Source organism: Myotis myotis, unplaced genomic scaffold (assembly GCF_014108235.1).
Source record: "Myotis myotis isolate mMyoMyo1 unplaced genomic scaffold, mMyoMyo1.p scaffold_m19_p_16, whole genome shotgun sequence".
Lineage (NCBI taxonomy): Eukaryota > Metazoa > Chordata > Mammalia > Chiroptera > Vespertilionidae > Myotis > Myotis myotis.
The window spans coordinates 37204313-37221537 of record NW_023416320.1 but is presented as its reverse complement, the minus strand read 5'-3'; the positions used below and the strand labels follow the sequence as shown (position 1 = coordinate 37221537).

At 37.2% G+C, this 17225-nt stretch overlaps 1 protein-coding gene across 20 annotated transcripts in view; it reads left to right on the top strand.

Annotated features, from left to right (window-relative positions):
• NCOA2 (nuclear receptor coactivator 2) overlaps window positions 1–17225 on the top strand; it is a 272696-nt gene that overhangs the window by 70820 nt on the left and 184651 nt on the right. For 3 of the 20 annotated variants that reach the window (XM_036338488.1, XM_036338489.1, XM_036338483.1), the window contains exon 1: window positions 2655–3476. The exons of 11 other annotated variants lie outside the window; for them this stretch is intronic. The gene's annotated coding sequence lies outside the window, so the exon portion shown is untranslated. Of the gene's footprint in view, window positions 1–2646; window positions 3477–17225 lie in introns of those variants that run through there. 6 more of the 20 variants (XM_036338500.1, XM_036338496.1, XM_036338495.1 and 3 more) reach the window with 6 other exon arrangements.

The window sequence follows — 17225 nt, the reverse complement described above, 5'->3', positions numbered from 1 at the left end:
TAGCTTTTTAAAATTTTTTTAATTGTTAGAGATTGAAAAAAAATTGGAGTGTCCAGTTTTAGCTACAAGCAGTTGTGTTGGCTTAATTCCCAGCTCCTTCTAATTCCAGTTACTGCCTACTGTATACTTGTGTTTTTAGTAAAATAGCCAATTTATACCTCTTAAAATGGCTTCCATCATCACATAGTGAATGCTTTTCATAAGTATTGTTTTTGAAACCTTATAAAGGGATTCATGTAACGTGAGTATAAACGTAGATCCTGTTGACCTTAAGGGAACATTACATTCTAAACTTGTCAGTGTCTCTTGCTCATGTCATGATGTAAGGCATGGCTTATTGTTAAAACTGTCATTTGTGTCTGTGTGTGAAAATGCAGTTTTTCCTACTGTCTTCGCTGAACATCATAATGATTTTTTTCATATTATGTTTGATTGTTGCCTCACTGAATATGAGATTTTACTATAGAAAATTTAATGTAAGCATTTAAAGATAAAGTTTTGCTTAAAATGAACTTGGGTAAAGTTTGATTTTTACTTTGGTTTAGTATGTGGTGGTTTAATGCCAGAAAAGAAAAAGTAGACATAAAAATAACATCAAAGTATATTGCTTTAAAAAATTGATACAAGTTAATACATAGAAGTAATGTTTAGCTTAAGGAAGGAATATCTCAGTTACTCTTAGCTATACATTTTCCTAGTGAACTGAAGAGAACTATTAAAAAGGAAGACATCTATATGTAGTTTATACAGTTGTAGTAGTTTTTCAAGTTAAAGTTTTAAGTAGCATTTAAATTTGAGGAAGCTAGAATTTTGAATTAGAATAAATTCAAAGATCTGTACAAGCTATAGCTAAAACTCAAAGATTGAAATGATCTTTTGTGATTACTTAGGTTATTTTAAGAATCTTACTTTAGCATTCTGGCATTACATTGGTCAGTAAAAGTTAGATTCTATTTTTGTTTTAGTAAGAAAGCTTTATGTTGATTCTATACACAGAAATAATTTATGTCATAATTTTACTTTTGACCATTATTATAAGGGAAAGTCCAGGAAATAACATGTTAAAAATCTAATACCTATGCTGAAGCTATAATTTAAAGGCGGAGTGTGCTTTTTATAATTAAAAGCTATACTGCTGTGGGCAGTTTGGGATGTAAAGAATTCCTCCTTAGTGTTAGAACTATTTTCTATGCTGGTTTTCTTTTTTTAAGTAAAAACAGTATGAAAGGCTTTAAAAGAAATTAGCTAATTGAAAGTTTTTATTTAGGAGGGGGAAAATTACTATATTAATTTCTTATCTAGTTGCTTTGCATAACTGCCTTTCCTAGAAAATTGAAGATGCAAACCAGATAATATAAATATAAATTAACAATATAATATAAATTACCATTCTTTAATGTTTTATAATCTTTTTAATATATATATATATATATATATATATATTTTTTATTGATTTAGAGAGAAAGGGAGAGGGAGAGATAGAAACATCAATGATGAAAGCGAATCATTGATTGGCTGCCTCCTGCATGCCCCCTCCTGGGGATAGAGCCAGCAACCCAGGCATGTGCCCTTGACTGGAATCAAACCTGGGACCCTTCAGTCCGCAGGCCGATGCTCTATTCACTGAACCAAACTGGCTAGGGCTGTTTTATTATTCCCATCCTATGGAGGAAACAAGTCAGGTTTAGAGTTTAAATAATTTACTGAAGGTCAGGAAGCCAGTAAGATGAAATATGACTCAGATGAGTTTTTATGTGTGTGAATATGTAGACCTTTGTAAATGCTGCCCAGATCAACACATAGAAAATTTTCAGCACCCTAGAAGACTTTCTTCTGTGATCCCCAAAGATAACCACTATTCTGATCTTGATCGCCATTGATAGATTTCTCTATCCCCCCTTGATTAATATTGCCTGTTCTTGAACTTTATAAAAATTGAATCATATAGAATGTACTCTTAGGTGTCAGGCTTCTTTTGCCCAGCATTACCTCTGTAGGATCTATCTGTGTTGTATAATGTTAGATTTTTCTTTTTCATTGCTGTGTAGTATCCCATGGTATGAGTATATTAAATATTGTATATTAATTTTGTTGATGGACATTTGGGTCATTTCCAGTTTTGTCTACTGTGAGTAAAGATGCTATGAACATTCTTTTTAATAAAATTTATTGATTTGAGAGAGAAACATTGATTTGTTATTCTACTTGTTTATGCATTCATTGGTTGCTTCTTGTATGTGCCCTGATGGGAGATCAAACCCACAACCTTGGCATAGTGGGACGATGCTCTAAGCTATGAGCACTCTTATACGTGTTTTTTTAGTTTTATGCATTTTTAGTGTTTACTTCTCTTGGATATATAACCAAGATTGAAAATTTTGGGCCTTGGGAATAGTGCATATTGAGCTTTAGTAGGTACTACCAATTAGTTTTTCAAGTATTTGTACAAGTTGACACTACCATCAGCAGTATGTGGGGTGAGGGTGGGGGGGTGGGGAAGGAGTTGATTGCTCTGCATCTTCATCAAGTTGATATTAACAGACCTATTATTTTTTTCTCTTTTAATTTCAGTTATTTTAGTAGGCTATCTAGTTTAATACCAGGGAAATACAAATTAGAAGTTATGTTTTAGACTAGAAAACATTTAATGTGAAAAGTGTATTTTTATTCATAGAAATTAATAGTGGGTATACATGATCTTGAATATTGTCAAGATTGTTTTCCCAATCCCTGCTTTATGAGTAAGCCTTGATTGCTTATTTAATTAGTGGTACGAATAAAGTTTTCCTATAAGGACACGTGTAGTATACTAGAAATCTCTTGTTTTATTTACTTAGGGAAATTTTTAAAGGAATTTAAGATGGTAAAGATCTATATTTAAGAAATCAAGTTTGCAAATGATGATTACAAAGGACACATGGAGAGAATAAGAAAAATTATATCCAGGAATGTCACAAACTTAAAAATTGTCTTGTAGAAGAATTTAGTAATGACCTTTATAACTGAAAAAATCAAAGTCTTTATTTTGCATTGGAATATAGCAATTACATATAATCTTCAGGCGTTTATCTCACATTTCTTTCATTTTATGGCTTACATAATATTACACTAAGTTTTTAAAAATTGTTGGAATTGATTAGTTCTTGCTTTTGCTAGTTCATGCAAGTTACAAGTGATTGGCTTTCCCGTATGAGTCTCAGGTACGCTGATTAGTCAGGCGGTCTCATCTGAAACTAATGTATAATAGTGTTGAGTTGTATGACTTGCCATACCAGTTTCACAGTGTTTTTGTTTTGCTCAGAGAGATGAAAGGTTTATTTAAGTGTGGCCACACTGGTACTGCATTCCTGGTGATCTTGGTTGGTTAATGACAACCCGTGTCATAGAAATCAGGAACTGTGGGTTGAGTCTCTGGGATGTAGTTGGTTCATAAAAATGCTGTCTCCGAAAGGACTAGGGACTGTTGGAAGCACTTGGTAAGTAACACAGCTTTAAAAAATCTATCTATCTATCTATCTATCTATCTATCTATCTATCTATCTATCTATCTATCATCTCTCGCCTGTCTGTTTGTCTGTCTTTCCATTCTGTTTTTAAACTCTTGTAATACATCACTGTTTAATCATATTATCTATGGTATGATTGCTTTCTCTAGTAAGATTAAGAATGACTTTGGAAATCCAGGTAACTTCTTTTCAAAGTTTAGTAGGTTTGTTTTGGCTGGAGGGTTTGGTTAGTTGTGAACGCATTCATATTGTCACATTGTACTGCTGCTTGTGTAACTGGTTGATTTTTCACTGAGTTAACTTTGTCAGTCAGTGTTGCGATCTATGATTTATATATGTATATATTTTATTATAGAGAATGTAATGAAGAATTGTTTAAAATAAATGTCTTTGAAAATATCAGTTATAGCAGTTTGCTACTTAGCAAGTTTTTAGGTATTCTTTGTAGAATATTTGAATGGATTGTGATATAGTACAGATTTCATAGGAATTTTGGGGTAAATGTAGGTATGCATTTATGAAGAGAGGAGATATGCTACAGTCTTGTGTTCTGTTCATTATTCTTTTACCAGGCATACTTCACTCAAAACATTTCAGGCATATTACTTAACTGTTCAAATGTAAATGAATTTCCCTGGCCAGTGTTGCTCAATGGTTATAGTGTCAGCCCACAGACCGAAGGGTCCTGGGTTCCATTTTGGTCAAGGGCACATGCCTGGCTTGTGGGTTCATTTTCCAGCCCTGATTGAGGTGTGCGCAGGAGGCAACCATTGATGTGTCTCACATGTATGTTTCTCTCTCTTTCCCCACCCTCTCTCCCTTCCACTCTCTATAAAAAAACCAATGGAAAAAGTATCCTCAGGTAAGGATTAAAAAGGAAAAAAAAGCAAATGAATAGACGGCAGGTTTGTTGTTCATTTGAAGGCTGTTCCTGTGTTTTTGTGTTGTAAGAAAAGAGATGACACAAAGCAGAATGTATTAATCTCCTTGTGCAAGCTGCAAGAATATATGTAATCTTTGAATAGGAGTGGAAAGTTTTGAAGTTAGGCAGGGAAAGCTTAAGCAAAGGCAGTGAAGTGAGTTAGTTGCTGGTAAAGAGCTATTGGTACAGGACTGAGTGAGTTACTGATTGTCGTGTCCAAGAGTGCCGTCCCTAGAGAAACCCAGTAAATAAGTTATTTATTAGAACCATAGTAAAGTAGCCGAGGCCTTTTTTTAAAAGGCCATTTCTGCCTTTTGTATGTCAGTGTTGAGTTTATGGACTAGTACTAATAAACTTACTTGAAATTTTAAAACCACTGAAGGCTAAATATCTCATCACCTCTCTCCTATTCCATGTTTTATGTATCTGAAAGATCATTAGGGTTGGGAAAAGAGCTTAGAGCCACCACTGATTGAGGTGTGTTCAGAAGTGGATGTGCGTAAGGGACTAGGGCACTCCACTAGCTTTTGGGCTGAAAATCTTCAACATTGGATTACTGGGGGTGTAGCCAACAATCTTGGTGATTGATCTTATATAAGAAATATAGGAAATTAAAAACCTGTCAGTTATCCTTGTGTGAACCTTCCATGTTACAGGCAATTTTTAAGTTTCTTTAAATTCTTTATATAATTTTAGGAATCACAGCGCTTGTGTGTGTTCTCTCTCTCTCTCTCCCTCTCTCTCTCTCTTTCTCAAGAGCAGAAGGGTCAGTGTTCCATGTGTTTGACTAATTTTAGTGCTGTCAGTATTTTGAACTAATAGTGAAATGCCTGCATCCTTTCATATTGTGTGGGAAAACATAATAAGGGTAAGAATGTGTGTGCTTTATAAACAGTAAATAAGTTATTTATTAGATGTATCTGGTGGTAGCTTAATTATTAAAGGTAAGATACATGTACTTTATATTCATATATACACAGACTCACAGTTTGTGTTATAAGTACTGAGCAACTTTGACAGTAAACTGCATTGACCTATATCATGGGGCATAGAAAGAACTGAGGATAGTTGGAGTTTCTGTGGAACTGTTGAACCTTAAACCCAGTGTTTTTGGCCTGTCTTGCCAATTATGAGGAGGTCGAGAGTAGACAGGCTGGTTTTCTGGTGGCTCCATTTGAGCCGCTTCTGCCACTGCCAGGGAACACTGGCGTGTTCCAGGGAGAGCAGTCTGCTGCCCACAGTGCTGCTGGTCATGGCCTCCATCTCTGAGGTGACGAAGCCTTGGCCAGAAAGACCAGAATGCTAGACCAATTCATGGATCTCCATGTCAAAGATTCTGGGAGAGAACTAAGTCTCACTTTAGCTTCTAGGGAAAGTAGATTATGTTGTTAAGTTTAAAAATTCTTAAATAAGAACTACAAGAGAAAACTGGAGTAAGGTGCCGTTTCTACCTATCAAATAGTACAATGAGTGAGAGTCTGCCCTTTGCTAATTAGGTTGTTATTAAACAGCATTTTCATGAACTACTGGTTTGTGGTATAAATCAGTATTTTCTGAAAATCACTTTGACTTCATATATTAGGAGCCTTAGAATTACTCAGTCATGTTTTTTGGCCCAGGAATGCCACTCCTGATAGTTTCAAGGAAGTAGTTGTATATCCAGGCGAAGATTTATGTACAAAGATTTCCATCATATAGTTTCTATACACAGTGAAACAATGGAAATGTACTATTTAACAGGGAAGAAATGGTTAAGTAAATGATGCTATACTCTTACGACAGCACCACAATAATGTGAAGGGAAAGTGTCAGAGTGGTCCATTGTTATATAGAATTATATTATTAAATCAAGTTAAAGATATGGATAGAAAAACACACAAAAGAAATAAACTAAATGAAAATTAGCTAAACTCCTAATAAAAGGAACTTCATAGGTATGGGTGAACATTATTTTTCTCTCTTTTATGAAACTTTTTCTCTATTTTCCAAAGTGAACATTTGTTTATTTTATCATCTTAAGGGCAGATCTGCAGTGACTAATAACTTCATTAAAAGTAGGAAGGGAGAACTGACTTTATTTTGAAAGAGCGGCTCCAGATATGGGGCCAGGTTTGGGAACAGAAGATCTGATGTCTCTGAGGAGCAAGTCCCAGGGACAGCAGAATCTTCTTGGAATGAGAAAGAAGGGTATCGATTGTCTTTTGGAGATTGTTAATCTATAGAATACATCCTATAAGGGTAAGGATAATTAATATTAACAGCTTTTTTTGTAGCCTCTGGCACCTGGTGCTTGATAAATTCAGAGGGAATAAGTGGGTGAAAGTTTGCACTGGATTTTGGACACAAATTGACAAAGTTTTTCAAGCTTATCCCTTTGGAGTTACATAGCATGTATATTGATAAGATGGAGAAGGTAAAGAAATTTGAACTGGAATAATCACTAGCTTGCTTGGTATATTTTACCCTAAGAATGTGTATCTTAGTCATGTGCATATTAATCTTGAAAAATGGAATGCTTTATTATGCAAGACAGATTTGGAGAGGGAGAGAAAAAACAAATGCAGAGCCGGTTAGAGTGGTATGTGGGACCATTTCTGGGTGCAGTAAGGGCCTGGGCCTGAGAAGTGGGACCTCGCATTGCTCAGGGAAGCAAGCTGGTTCATCCTCACTGAAAGGCAACATTGCTCTGGGCATACTGTTAATTGGCCATGTAATATTTGAATAGTTGTATGTACAAATGCATATTATTATTTAAACTTTAACACTTTTTTGGGTTTTATTTTTTCCTAGAAAATCAAAAGTTAAACTCATAGGTTTACATCAAATGACAAAAAGATAATGATAGTTTGATAGGCAATATTCATCAATTTGACTTACCCATTGTTTTATAGAAATTTGGTCTAAAGTACCCCTAGATAATGATTCCCTCTCCCCCAGGCTGAATAATTAGCAAAGGACTTAATGTATCAAATACTCATTTTTTAATTTTATTAAATTTCCAGATTAGGCTACTATTGTCCTAACATCAATAACCTTTTCAAAGTTAGCTAATTTTATTATTTTCCTACCCAGATAATTTTGTTAACGTTTTGTCCTATGTTGATGTGCTTTCTTACTGTTGCTACATTCAATGTCCATTTAACTGCCTCTCACTTGTTAGTCATCTCTTATATTATATCCTGTTTTAAAACATAGCAAAACTCCTAACCCGTTTGGCTTAGTGGATAGAGCATCGGCCCACGGACTGAAGGGTCCTGGGTTCAATTCCAGTCAAGGGCATGTACCTTGGTTGCAGGCTCAATCCCCAGTAGGGGTTATGTAGGAGGCAGCTGATTGATGTTTCTCTCTCATCGATATTTCTATCTCTCTGTGCCTCTCCCTTCCTCTCTGTAAAAAATCAATAAAATATATTTAAAAAGATAAAACATAGCAAAACTGACTCAAAAAAAGCTGTTCTAATTAATATCAGCTGTCCACCAACCATTCTGCATAACCATTTTTAGCCAGCTGTTATACAAATAAATATTAGATTTTTCTACATTTTTCTTTCATTTCTTTTTTATTTTGTTTCTTTTACTTTTATTGTTTTCAATCAACAAATATTTAATTCCTCTTTTTATATTTATTGGGGTGACATTGGTTAATAAGATTATATAAGTTTCAGGTGTACAATTCTGTGATACCTCATTTGTATATGGTATTCTGTGTTCCCCACCTAAGTCAAGGCTCTTTCCATCACCATTTATCTCCACTGTGTTTCCTTCAGATAGGAAACTCTTTGAGGGCAGGGATTTTGCTTGATCATTGATGTGTGTGACAGATTTCCAGAACACGGTTGGATATACTGTGGACTTAATAAATACTCACTGACTAGCTGTTGAAATATCTGATACAGCCTCTCAAAGTGTTTAGCATAGTCTGAGTAGTTCACGTATTAGTTAAATCTGACTCAGTAATTGGCAGTCCTAGTGTTTGAAGTGGTGACGGAATATCTGCTCACCTCTCACTAATATCAAACAAGTACCTAGTAGAAGAGTCTATGACACAGCCTAAATAAAGACAGAGATGCAACCTGGACTTTGTGGAACCTAGAAGTACAAGTCAAAACACATCCTTAAAATGACAAATTTTTTGAAATCTTTCTGAAGGTCCTGAGCCCTTCACTCCTGTGGCTATTAGGAGGAGTTAGCTGGTTGATCTCTGCAATGTCAATAGTGATTATAGTAATTGCTGTAATTATCAAGTACCTACTATGATCCTTCTATATGTGCTTTACACATGTGTTTGGTTTTTTAAATTTACTCTCTTAAAAACTCAACATGGTATATGTCATTCTCATTGTATAGAGAAAGGAACTAAGGCAGAGAGAGAGGTTACCAGGATCATACACATGGTAAATGGCAGAATTCAGTATTTGAATTATGGTCTGTTGGGTTCCAGAACTTATATGGATTTTACTATGTCTTAATACCTCTCAGGAATGAGGATACTAAAGGAAAAACTGTACTTAACTCCAAATATTAGAGCTAGTAAATGCTCAAATTGCTCTTACAGTATTGCTTATAATCCTATATAATAAAAGCCTAATATGCAAATTGTCCCCTTGACCAGGATTTCGATCGGGAGTTCAACCAGAAGGTGGGGCCGGCCAGCCAACGGCCCGTGGCCCCCCTCCCCATCTGGCTCTGCCTCCAATCAGCCCCCACCAGCCCGATTGGGGGCAGGACTGGCCACCAACCACCCATGGCCCCTCCCCCGGCCTGCCCAGCCCCCAGTTGGCCCTCAAAACCCAATTGGGGGTGGGGCTGGCTGGCCAACCACCCGTGGCCCCTCCATTCGGCCCAGCCCGACCCCACCCGTGCATGAATTTGGGCACCAGGCCTCTAGTCTATATAATAAAAGCCTAAGCAACTGTTATGGCAGAACGACCAGAATGACCGGTTGCTATGATGTGCACTGACCACCAGAGGCAGATGCTCAACGCAGGAGCTTCCCCCTGGTGGTCAGTGCTCCCACGGGGGAGTGCCGCTCAGCCAGAAGCCAGGCTCACAGCTGGTGAGCGCAGTGGCGGTGGCGGGAGCCTCTCCCGCCTCTGTGGCAGCACTGAAAAGCAGTGAGCCAAATGGTACAGAGCAGCGAGCAGGCGGGCGGTAAGGAGCAAGGGGTCCCTAAGCCGGCAGTCGGATATCCCCCAAGGGGTCCCAGGCTTGGAGAGAGTTCAGGCCGGCCTGAGGCCACGCCCCCCCCCCCCCGTGCATATATTTTGTACACCAGGCCTCTAGTCATATAATAATTGGCATCTTTTAGAAATTTATAGTTTCTGTACTTTGAATGAATACTGTTTTTTTAAGTATTAATGAAGGTTATAACATTTATTTGTGCCATTTTTGTTATACTCACTATTTTTTATCTTCAATATCAGTAAATACTTATAATGGCAGTGAGCTCATGTGAATAGTCTTGTCTAAGGCCTAGAGCAGTGATGGCGAACCTATGACACGCGTGTCAGAGGTGACACGCAAACTCATTTTTTTGGTTGATTTTTCTTTGTTAAATGGCATTTAAATATATAAAATAAATATCAAAATATAAGTCTTTGTTTTACTATGGTTGCAAATATCAAAAAATTTCTATATGTGACACGGCACCAGAGTTAAGTTAGGGTTTTTCAAAATGCTGACACGCCGAGCTCAAAAGGTTCGCCATCACTGGCCTAGAGGCATAATGGCTTTTTTGAAAGAAGCAGATTTCAGTAAGAACCATACCAGCCGAAACCGGTTTGGCTCAGTGGATAGAGTGTCGGCCTGCAGACTGAAAGGTCCCAGGTTCGATTCCGGTCAAGGGCATGTACCTGGGTTGCAGGCACATCCCCAGTAGGAGATGTGCAGGAGGCGGCTGATCGATGTTTCTCTCCCATCGATGTTTCTAACTCTCTATCTCTCTCCCTTCCTCTCTGTATAAAATCAATAAAATATATTTAAAAAAAAAAAAAAAAGAACCATACCAAAAATATTGAGCTAGTATAGCTTCTCAATGTACCAGATTTATGGAAAGCATGATGATTTCTTAGTGCTGGATTTAGAAAATGTGATAAAGTAAATAATTGGCATTTTAAAGATAGATTGATTCACGTGGTCATTTCACTTTTCCCCCAACAGAGGATAACTTATCTAGAAATCAAATTTGCAAACTACAGTCTAGCCAGGGGGGGGAAAGCATTCCTGGTACAACAACAGAAAACTTCAAACGTCATAGGAAGGAATGCTGTTCTGCATCCTGTTGGGTGTAGCAGTCAGTTTACAGGTACTTACTCAAATCTCTTTGAGATGAGTAATTTCTTGAAAGTTCTGAAAATAAAACCCGAATCCTGCTTTAGAGAGTTCTTGGGGATTGAGACAAAGTGTTTGGGGTTGTGTAGGAAGGTGTCTGGCTTCTTGGAGTTGGTCAAGGTAGTTTCACAGGGGACACTCCCCACTCCCAGGGCTAGGTGAAAACAGCACCTTTAAAACAGCTCATTAAACAACCATGGAGCCCTTGCAAACCAAGTTCAGTCTCCAAATCTAGTAAGACTTTCTTTTGAACCACATGGTGCTTTGGCTTTGAGAGGAAACTGTTCACACCAACCTGGATTGCTGTAGGGGTTCATCCAGGCTCTTTCTGGAGGTGGGCTGCATTCTCCCTGTGATTTATTACGGGGATGACTCGCCCTAGAAAGCAGGCACTTTTCAATACTTAGGGCAGCTTGTTATTAACTAAAGGGGCCCACATTCAAAGCAGTGTTTCTTTAGGATTTTTCTATAAAAGTTGTAATCATCTATTTAACTGACTTTCTGGCTGCCATTATATTATTCCCAAGCAACACAGTGTTTCACCAGAATCAGATGAGAGCTCAGTCCAGTCCTGAGACCTACTGATTTCTCTTACTATCTTGGTTCCTTGCTTGGAAAGCTTTCAAGACCGCCAGCTGTGTGGCCTATTTGAAAGCACGAGGCTTGTGGCAGGAATGTGGGTTTACCCTATTAGTGTTGCAAAATCACTTCTCATGTAGAGACTCTTGCTCTTCTCTTGCCTCCTACAGCCTGGTTTTAGATTATTTTCTTGTGGTTTTGGTTTATGAGTGTGTACTCATGGCTTTCATTTCCTTTATTCCTTTCCCTTTCTTCATACAGACAATGAAAAAGGGAATAATTATGAGATATTTTTGTATTTGTTTACATTGTCAAGCTATATAGACAACTCCCCTTTTGTCTTATAGAAAATACACCCAGGATAGTTAAAGTATTTGAAATCATTAGTTTTAACTTACTTTTACTTTCTCAACAATCTTTCATTGTTTGGGTTTAAATATAACTTGATAATATGGTTATAATTTAGAAAGTATGGACATGAAAGAATTTACCCACAATGGCGCCATCCTCACACAACCACTTTTAGTGCATTTTCTTTTATGTCTCCAAGAAGCTATTCTGTTTTTGTTTTTTAAGTGCTTTTACTGGGAATGAAATTCAGAGATCGAAATTTTACCTCATTTTCTCAACACTTTTTTTTAGATTTATTGTATTGAGTGCCCAAAGAAATTACCAAAATAAAAGAGGAAGAAGTCACAGATAGAAGGACTTTTGTATTCTCAAGAAGCTAAATGATCAATCCTTGAAATTCATATCACATCTTACCGGATTTCTTTAAGATAGATGGTGCTATCTTCCTTACCACTCTAAAACTTATTTACCTACCACGATTTTAGTGAACACGTTAGAGATTTAGAGCATTTAAATAAATGAAAAGGCTCTGGGCTGCAGGACTGAGTGGTGTCATTTCTGCCCTCCTGTTGGATAAAAGGAATGATAACTTGAAGGAAATGTTCCCAGGAGGCATTGCTTACAGACCAGGACTACATTTATTTATATGGGCTGATTGAACAGAACCCATCAGTGGGAAATGGTTATTTCTCAAGGTACAAGACATGTCATTGATTATACAATGATCTTCACACGTATAGCAATGCAATTTTAATATTCTCCCCTAAAGGAGCTTACCTATTGATGAAATACAGTTTTACATTGCTTAAATGTCAGTCTTTTTCATTATATACACTTACGATTTTTTTTTTTACATTTAAATTAAATGCTGTTTAGTTCAACATTTAAAGGGCATTTCCAGACCCGGATTTCACAGTGTTTAATTGAAATGAACTCAAGGTGAAGCATGGTTCCAGGGTTCTCGGTTATTATGCTCATAAAGACAGATTCTGCCATGGATTTGGGATAGTTTCATCTTTTTCTTTTAAATATATTTTTATTGATTTCAGAGAGGAAGGGAGAGAGCTAGAGAGATGAAACATCAATGATGAGAGAGAATCATTGACTGGCTGCCTCCTGCACAACCCCACACTGGGGATTGAGCCCACAACCTGGGCATATGCCCTGACTGGGAATTGAACCATGACCTCCTAGTTCATAGGTCACTGCTCAACCACTGAGCCATGCCGGCTGGGCAATAGTTTCATCTTTTTTTTTTTTTTTTAAATATATTTTATTGATTTTTTACAGAGAGGAAGGGAGAGAGATAGAGAGTTAGAAACATCGATGAGAGAGGAACATCGATCAGCTGCCTCCTGCACATCTCCCACTGGGGATGTGCCCGCAACCCAGGTACATGCCCTTGACCGGAATCGAACCTGGGACCTTTCAGTCCGCAAGCCGACGCTCTATCCACCGAGCCAAACCGGTTTCGGCAGTTTCATCTTTTTAAATGACCTTCCAAATAATGCTGTTTCTTACGATTTCTTAAGTAGTTTTAGACTTGTATTATTCCTTAATCTAGCACTTGGAGTCTAAACTCATTTTCCCAAAGGTGGCTTTTACTCCATAGCTGAAAATAGGATAACTATAGGTTGGTGAAGCATGCTATACTTTGATACCTTTTTGTGAGTCTTTTTGTGGTATTCTGTGCTTTATTTTAAAATATGACTTGTCCATGTATTTGTGGACAAGGAAGTGGCTTTGAAATGTACTCTGTATCTTTGAGCTGTTTATGTCCTTGTTATGGGAATTATCTTCTAATCTCTAAAATGGATATAAGAGAGAGGGAAGATTTGCATAAAAATTTAAAGATTAGAAAGAACTGAAGTATCTAAAATCTTCTATAAAGGGAGTCAGGTATTTGGTGATGGAAGGAGACTAGACTTCCGATGATGAGCATGAGTATACAGATGTCTCATTACAAAGTTGTACACTTGGAATTTGCATGTTACTAACCAATGCTACTCAGCAAATTTAATTGAAAAGAAAAGAAAAGAAAACACAATACCTGGAGGGGCGGGGGGGGGGGGGGGGGGGAGGGGGGAGGCAAACTCTTCCAGGCACACTGCTTCTATTTGTAAAAAGGTATTTATTCTATGTACCTTTAAAAAGAAACACATAACTTATTCTGCTGTAATTGCTTTCATTTTTAAACAGAATTTGTAAGTTATATAAGCATTAAATTTCACATATGTGAGAGAAGGGTGGGGCTTGAGACTGGAATCCACAATCTCTTATTTTCTCAAAATAGCTTTTTTCAGTCTCCCATGTTACCACTATTGCCAGTGACAAGTCATACCTCTTTGCTTGGAGTGGTAAGTTATACCATTTTTAAAATACCGTTGCTAAAAACAGCTCAAGTTTCTAAGCTGCCTTACATTTTCAAAAGCATTCGAAAGTATTTTTGGATTTGCTAAACATTATTAGATGAAAGTATAATGAAAATGTGTTTGGTTAATTTGTATCAGGGAACTCATAATTGTCTGGGGAAGGTTTAGAAATATCTCATTCCTCTGAGACTTCAATAAATTCATCTAGTGTTATCAAGAGCACAAGATAAATTCAGATTAACTAATTAGGCTTAGCCTTAGAGTCTACTATTTTATAAATAGCAAAAATCAAACTTGTAGTTATTTCCATGGATACTATTGGGTTAACTAGGGCTCAAGGATTAAGTAATTTGACTTACCCTTTACCTGTTTGCTCCCAATGTTAATCACAGATCCCTGTAATAGTTTAAGATGGTTCGGATGTTATTTCTCTAATGAACATTTCCCCCAATGTCCTGTCATTGCTAGTACATGTTCAAAGTGTTTCATCCTAGTGTGGTCTCCTTCAGATTCTTCAGTATCAGTTCTGGTATTTGATTTATTGTGACTACATATAAAAAAACACAACCCTTTTAATATGATGTCATTTGTGTCACTGAGAGAACACTTTAAGATTATTAGAAGACTAGAGGCCTGGTGCATGAAATTTGTGCGGGGGGGGGGGGGGGGGGAAGAAAGGTGGTCCCCTTAGCCCAGCCTGCACCCTCCCTAAACTGGCAATTGGATATCCCTCTCACAATCTGGGACCACTGGCTCCTAACTGCTCACCTGCCTGTCTGCCTGATCGCCTGGTCACCCCCAACTGCCCCCACCCCCTGCCCTCCTAGTCGCCCCTTACTGCTCCCCATGCTGGCCTGGTCGCCCCCCTCTGCCAGCCTGGTTGCCCCAACTGCCCCCCCCCCCGCCCCCCAGCCAGCCTGGTCACCCCTCACTGCCCCCCTCTGCCAGCCTGGTCGTCCCTCACTGCCCCCACCCCCTGCCAGCCTGGTTGCCCCTTACTACTCCCCATGCTGGCCTGGTTGCCCCCAACGGCCCCCCTGCAGGCCTGGTTGCCCCATGCAGCCTGCTGCTCAGTTGTTTGGTCACCCCTCACTAAACCCCCTGCTGGCCTAGTCCCCCCCACAGCCTGTTCGGTCGTCCGTTCGGTTGCAATGATTGCTTAGGCTTTTATATATATAGATTATACACTACAGCTCTCTATTCCAGCTTGCTGTTGATTATAAAGTATAATATTAGATTAGTAACTTTTCAAGAAAAAAATAAAAAGAAACACTGTCACATTAAGTGTACGAATTGTAAGAGACTTCACATTTTCAGGACATTGAAAATATGTATGCTTAGAAAGAAAGGAACAACTATAACTTTTTGTTATTTAAATTATATAGTAATTTTATATTTTATTTTGCGAATGGTTATATTTTAAAATGTACAGAAGTATTTCCCAAGATGGGGTCACTGGAATAAAAGTGCTTTAAGATGTCAATTGGTATTTTTTTTTTAAGTCTGAAATTATATTGATCCACGAATTTATGAAATGCTATGTTAAAATAAAAAGCATATAGGGGAATTGTTAATCTGCAAATACTCCCAAACTTATTTTGCTACGGATTCTTTTTTTGTCAAGGAATATGCATCAATTTGGGAAACCTTGACATATGGTAATATTTTTATAATATGTTTAAGCCACTGGGATTTTCTTATTTCAGAAATCTTGAAAATAATTCTGAGACATAGAGGCCTACCAAAATTGTGTTATCGTAGGGAATTTAACACATGGCATCTCGATTTAAAGAAACAATGTAGACATTTTTAAAAAATAATTATATTTTTTTCTTTCTAACGGCTATGTAATTTATTTGTCATTCTTATGGATTTAAAAGTGCCCTTTTCTGGAAATTTAGGCACTAAGCTGGGAGTCAGATCTGATTTCTAGGCTTTTTTTTTTTTTTTTTTTTTTTTTTTTTTGCTGCATGACTTTAATCAAATCACATAACCTCATTCACTGAGCCTCCATTTGACATTTGCCTATTGCGTGTAATAACTGCAGACTCAGTCTATCTCACAGAATTGTTGTAAAGATAAATAAGAGAAAAGTAATCTATCTTTGTTCGATAGTTTTGAAGTGTTTAGTGTAAGATTAAGGAAATAATTGTGTCTTAACTAAGCAAATGGAAGATTCTGGTGTTTTCAAACCCAATCTTTTAGACTAATGGCCCTTTATTTGAGGACGGTAGCATTTTTTTATAGCTAAAATGGAATTTGGAGATAATTGTGCCATTCTCTCTTTTTGTCAGTGAGGAAGTTGAGGCCACAAGACAGTCTGGCCTTGAGCCTCATAGGAGATCCAGGACCCGGGCCAAGTCTCCTGACGCTTGGTCTCATGCCACGCTGGCTTCTAGACCAGTCTAGAAGAGAGAACAATGAGCTACCTGTTCACTCAGATATTCTTGAGTGTCTTCCTCCCAGATATTGATACTTTTTATGAAATGTTAGTTTTCATTTTAAGGTTCCTGATTATCTTCTTGTTCAGAACTCTGTTTTGACTTTTATAATATATTTTAGATAAAGTATTAACAAGTGACTGTTCAGCAATAAGAATGTTCTTTTATGTCCTGTTTTAAAAAAGAAATTTTTGACAAGTTACATGTAATTGAAGTTATGAGAGAAATGATAAACACAAGGCCATGTTGGTCATTTAGGTTACTGTTACTTATATTGTTATTTATCTTTATTGTGACATTTAGGATGGATAGAATTTGTTACTATGCCCCCACCACAACTCCTTTTAATGTTTTGAAGGGAAAATGAGAAAGTTTGTTTCTTTTTGATCGCTTTTGAAAACGTAGCCTTTTTTCTTTGCTTCAAGAAGTCACTGAGACAGAAAATAATATTACTTATTTTTTTTGGCCACACTTAAAATAACTGGGAAATAAATGTACTATCATCAGTCAACACAAATTTGCTAAGTACCTTCTACAGAGTCGTGCTAGGTGCTGATGATTTAAAGACATACTGTGGTCTTTTGTCCAAGAGGCCGCAAGTGTACTTATTTACTGTTTTATTCTGTTACAATGTGAGATCAAACATTTTTCTGTATTTAAAAATACCTGGTAGAATAATTTTCTCTATTTGTGTTCTTTTCGGCTTCATGTGAGATTTGAATAGA